At 35.0% G+C, this 5,673-nt stretch overlaps 1 long non-coding RNA gene across 1 annotated transcript; it reads left to right on the forward strand.

Annotated features, from left to right (window-relative positions):
- Positions 1-945: 945 nt before the first annotated feature.
- Positions 946-3,018, forward strand: LOC113114453 (uncharacterized). The gene is made up of 4 exons (XR_003293729.1): positions 946-1,017; positions 1,676-1,693; positions 2,114-2,208; positions 2,814-3,018. It is a non-coding gene; the product is annotated as an uncharacterized LOC113114453 (long non-coding RNA).
- The last annotated feature ends 2,655 nt before the right edge of the window (positions 3,019-5,673 follow it).

Consider the following 5,673-nt stretch of genomic DNA (forward strand, 5'->3'; position numbering starts at 1 on the left):
TTCATGAACCATAACAGTTTATATAAATTGATATCCAATCTGTCACAGTTTTCTGTCTTTCTGTCACAGTCTTATGTCTTTCTGTCACAGTCTTCTGTGAGTGTTGTGTTTGTTTGGTGCCATGTGCTTTTGACCTGTTCTTTTCGGACCCCGCCCCACCTTGTCACCTCAACGTCTTGTAAGTGTTACTGGTTCTCGTGTTTTTTTGCATCTTGGTTTTGTTTTTGCCGTGTTGGCTTTTTTTGTTCTTAGACTCCAGAGGGTTAAAGTTAATCTTCCCTGCATTTGGACCCAGACCCTGTTCTTTCTTTGCTGGCCCGTGACACAATCTTGTTTGCAATATAATGCAATTCAAACACTCTCAAACATGTTAAGACATATTTAGGAGGATCAAAACAGTATTGCTTACTTAATTCTGGGCTGGAAACATTGTTTATCAAAACATAAACTTGTTGATCTTTGTGTTGGAAAGTAAAGTGAGTGCATGCAGACAATGCAAGCATTACTGTTTATTGTACAGTCTTATAATTATGCAATATAAATGTCTAATTCCTTTGCTATAATTTAGTCTGTTCTTATATATGTTTTTTTTAAATATATAAATAATTGATCAGATTGATTGCTGCTTCTTACTTGCATTTTTCATATTTAAAGTACATTCTAGTTAAAAATTTAAAATTACAAATTTTCATATTTAAATGTTGATCTCATCCATCAATGATGAATATGCTTCAACTTTTTCTGTGTATGGATTTTGTGAATAAGCACTACAGAATAATACAAGTTAATTTAAAGTATATTATTGTTTATTTTATTTGGATTTTTATTATTATTATGATTATTATTTGTATTTTTTTTTTTTTTTTGCCCCCCCCCCCCATACTCCCACGCCCAAACATAATGCAACACGGTGACATCGCGCTATTGCGCCATTTTGCGACTACTTGGCGGTCTTTTTTGGATCGGCAGTCATCAGTTTATCAGGCGGCCTGCGGTGCACTTACAGCTCAAACTGTGGTGAGTATATCTGGATATTAGATCATGTATAACGTAAAAGTGTTTATGCCCCCCTATATAATGATATTACTTGTAATACGTATCAAATACATCGAAGTGTTTTAGCTGCAAGACCGATGGGTAGAGATAATTAATTAAAAAATGGTAACGTTAACTGTTATATCCCTGAAATAAAAACGCCTGAGTCATTAAAGCCACCTAACTGTTAGCGCTGAAAAACAGTTCAAATAAAGTTTAAACTTGAGACATATGTTTTTAATTATTATATTATTATTATTATTGTTTCGAATAATTTAACGTTAAGCTTTTCATCATGAAATTTGTTCGATTCATTGCTTTTTTTCTTCAATTGTGCCATGCGAATTAGTTATACAGGTGTTTATAGTAACTTAATATTCTGCTGTACAAGTTTAATTAATTTTGGATCTCCTTTAGCTGTCAGATTTCTACACACGATGTAAAGAGGCTCCTTTTTTATTTATTTTAAGCAAAAACAGCCTTTTCTTCTACAAGCTCTAGTTTTATATTTGGGGTTCAAGTTTATCACTAAGGTATAGTATTTAATATAGTGTGAATTTAGGGGCTATACTATATGAGGTTATAACTTTTGTTTTGTTTTTGCTTTGTTTTGCATTTATCTCTTTGCCATGTTCTGAAGAAGCCATATTGTTGTAAGGTATGTTTTTTTGTTCATTTATAAAAGAGCCGCTAGAACAATCTGCTTTAATATATTACATTAATTAGATTAAAATATTAATAGATTGAAGGTAGTCTTGTGTGCTCTTCTGTTATCCTATAATTTTGCACTTTACAGTTGCTAGCAAGGAGAAAATGAATGAAATTAATATTTACAGGCCAAGTTGTTGAAATAGTGTTGGTTTTAAATTTTGAAATTGCACAATATCAGTTGTTTTGCAATAAGATAAAAACCTGCCAGTTTGGGTGAGCCTATGACTTTTAATCTAGTACCAACTGGAGGACCTGTATGATATCTGCATTATACTAGATATGATGAACACGTAACAGAAACTATAACACCTGCCTCATAATGTGTCATGTATAATTAATTATTTGGGTATTACTCTTGTATCCACAGGTTGATGAAAAATGAGGTCATGGCCTGTTTCAGTATGAAGTGGGGGAAGGGGAAGCTTGCTTTCACCAAGATCAATCTGTACACTGTTGTCACAGGTAAAACAAAATTAACATATAATACAATTATTAGCATCATATCATTGTGACATTCAGCGTTGTTTAGTTTCTGTTTTAGTTGGTTTAGTGAAAACCAGTAACCTCGTATTGTAGGTTCTCATCTGTCACACAGAAATCACACAAACTTCCATATATACACTTCTTATTGATTGGCAGGTCATTCCTGTTGCCAGCCTATCTTTATTGTTCAGAACTCTAACAATTGTTTTTGCATTCTCTAACAATTGTTTTTGCATTTAATGTATTAGACATTAAATGTTAATTTACCTTAAGACACTCTGCAAAAAAATACTGAAATGTGTCTTTGTTGTCATGGTTTTCTTTTGCTAGATTGTCTGCTTAGTGTTTGTCAATTGCATCACAAGCTGAAATATATTTTGATGACTTATAGCATGTAATTTACATTCATGGCTCTTAAAGCTAGGGTAGATTTTTATTTTTTTCTAAGAAACCAAATCAATAGTGTAAATGGTCTAAATGTATTCTGTGGAAGGCAAATAAATAGTTAATGATTACATTCAGTGATTACTATAGTGCATCATATCCTATACTTACACATTTTCTTATTCAAATATTTCTTACAGAGAGTGTCCAGAAAACATCAAAAGAGACGGGGCAAATACTGCAGCAGCCACTGCCTTTTGTTTAAAATATGCCCCAGCAGAGCCGTCGCAAGGAGGGTGAGAGGCCCTGTGCAAAGTTGATGTGCGAGGCCCTCTACAATTTTGTGCGTGTGTGTGTGTGGTGGGGGAGGTTGCTGTAGCAAGGCAAGGCAAGTTTATTTATATAGCAAATTTCGAACAAAATGTTAATTCAAAGTGCTTTACATAAAATTAAGTAAAATAATCATGAAGAACAAAACTAAAACAAGCAATTTTAAAACTTTGGAAATTATTTAAAAATTGACTTGAATTTAAAACAGTTAGAAATAGAAAATGATCTTACAGTTAATACATAAAATACAGTGCAATCAGGTCGGACATCGCACAGTGCTCATTCAATAAATGCACAGCTAAACAGATGAGTTTTGAGTCTAGATTTAAATGTGACTAGTGTTTTAGCACATCTAATCTCTTCTGGAGGCTGATTCTGGAAGCAATGTATTTTGGTCCTAGGTCTTTGAGTGACTTCTAGACAAGTAGAAGTACTTTAATTAAAATCAATCTTAAATGTAACTGGAAGTTAATGAGGACTGGTGTGATATGCTCAGATGTTCTAGTCAGAATCCTGGCAGCAGTGTTCTGGATGAGCTGCAGCTGTCTAATGGTCTTTTTGGGAAGGCCGGTGAGGAGCCCATTACAATAGTCCACCCTGCTGGTGATAAAGGCATAAACAAGTTTCTCCAAGTCTTGGCTGGAAACAAAACATCTAATTCTTGCAATGTTTTTTAAGTGATAGTATGCTGATTTAGTTACTGCTTTGACATGACTACTGAAACTAAGGTCTGTCTCCAGAATCACACCAAGATTCCTGACTTGATTTTTAGTTGTTAGACCCCTAGAGTCAAAGTATGCATTCACCTTAAAAACTTCATCTTTGTTTCCAAATGCAATGACTTCAGTTTTTTCCTTGTTTAACTGAAGAAAGTTCTGGCACATCCAGCTATTAATTTCATCAATGCATTGGCAGAGGGAGTCAGTGGGGCTGTATTCATTTGGAGATAAGGCTAGGTAAATCTGGGTATCATCAGCATAGCTGTAATAGGCAATTAGGTTCTTTCTCATTATTTTACTTAGAGGAAGCATATACAGGCTAAACAAGAGCGGTGCAAGAATTTAACCTTGTGGGTCTCCACATATCATGGATGTCTACTTAGACTTATGCTCTCCTAGACTCACATAATGATCGCTCCTTTTTAAGTATGACCTGAACCATTTGAGTACCATCCCAGAAAGCCCGACCCAGTTTTCCAGTCTCTCTAGTAGTATGTTATGATCGACAGTGTCAAACGCAGCACTGAGATCTAGCAATACCAGCACTGATATATTGCCAGAGTCACAATTTAAGTGAATATCATTTATTATCTTAATGAGTGCTGTCTCTGTGCTGTGATGCGGTCTGAAACCAGATGTTTAAGTATTTATTCCGCTGATTAAAAACTACCTTTTCTATAATTTTGCCTATAAAAGTAAGATTAGATATTGGTCTATAATTGCTCAAAATGGTGTTATCAAGATTGCTCTTTTTCAGGAGGGGCTTAACAACTGCAGTTTTCAGGGAGTTTGGAAAAGTCCCAGAAAGAGATTTACTTCTAAACAGTTAAGCACACTTTTGAAAAAAGATGTGGGAAGTGTGTCAATATAGCAAGTTGATGATTTTAGTTGCTGCACTATGTCTTCCAAAATGTTGTTTGTTTTCTTACTGACTATTATTGGAGCAATATCATTAATAACATTCTTAACTTTTGAGTTGAAGGAATCAAGGAGAATATCAACAGAGTCGGCAAAAATACTTGGTGTTAAAGATATGGCCTCCGTAAATAGTACACTAGTGTTCTTGTTAGGGCTGCACTATTAATTGCATGCAATTGTCATGCATGTCTCGTCAGTAAAGCTGGTTCTGTGATTAGCGGTCATTAGCGGTTGATGTCAATAACCTGCTTTCAAATGGAGCCGCACTTAATAGACAGAGCCGTAGTTCGGTGACAAGCTACGCAATATCGCGTTCATAACCGCATGAGATTCTTCTGCGATTTTGAACGCAATAATGCACCACTTGTCAGCGAACTACGGCTCTGGTTATTAAGTGCGGCTACATTTGAAATCATATCCTTCTGACAGAGACAGTTCTAGAGTAAGTGGTAGCAGAGATCAATATATCAAAGAAAATACAGAAGTGATCAGATAGTACTACGTCCTTAATAACAATGAATGAAATGTTTAGAGCCCTACTGATGATTACATCTAGAGTGTGTCCACCTTTGTGTGGGTCCATGCACATGCTGAATCAAGTCAAAGGTATTTAGAACTGTTATCATTTCTTTTGTAGTTTTGTTTTCTGCATTGTCTATGTGAAAATTAAAATCCCCTGCATTAGCAAAACAGTCAAACTCTAAGGAAATCATTGATAACATTTCTGTTACCTCAACAAATGCTGAAGAGTATTTTGGAGGCCTGTAAATAATAATAAAAAGAATGTGTTGAGCACCTTTTAGCACAATCCCTAAATATTCAAAAGACAAGTCATGACCAAATGACACTTGTTTGCATTGATAGACATCTTTAAAAAAGCAGCTCCACCTCCACCTCTCCTAACAGTCCTGCAAACACTCATGGAAGTGAAGTTAGGAAGGACTGCTTCATTGAGGACTGTTGAACTGCAGCTGTCCTCTAGCCATGTTTCATTTAGAAACATAAAATCCTAATTGTTTGTGGTTATAAAGTCATTGATTACAAAATGATTAAATTTTTTAGTGAGCGAATGTTTAAAGATGCTAACTTGATG

This window comes from Carassius auratus, chromosome 14 (assembly GCF_003368295.1).
Source record: "Carassius auratus strain Wakin chromosome 14, ASM336829v1, whole genome shotgun sequence".
In the NCBI taxonomy this organism is placed as follows: Eukaryota; Metazoa; Chordata; class Actinopteri; order Cypriniformes; family Cyprinidae; genus Carassius; species Carassius auratus.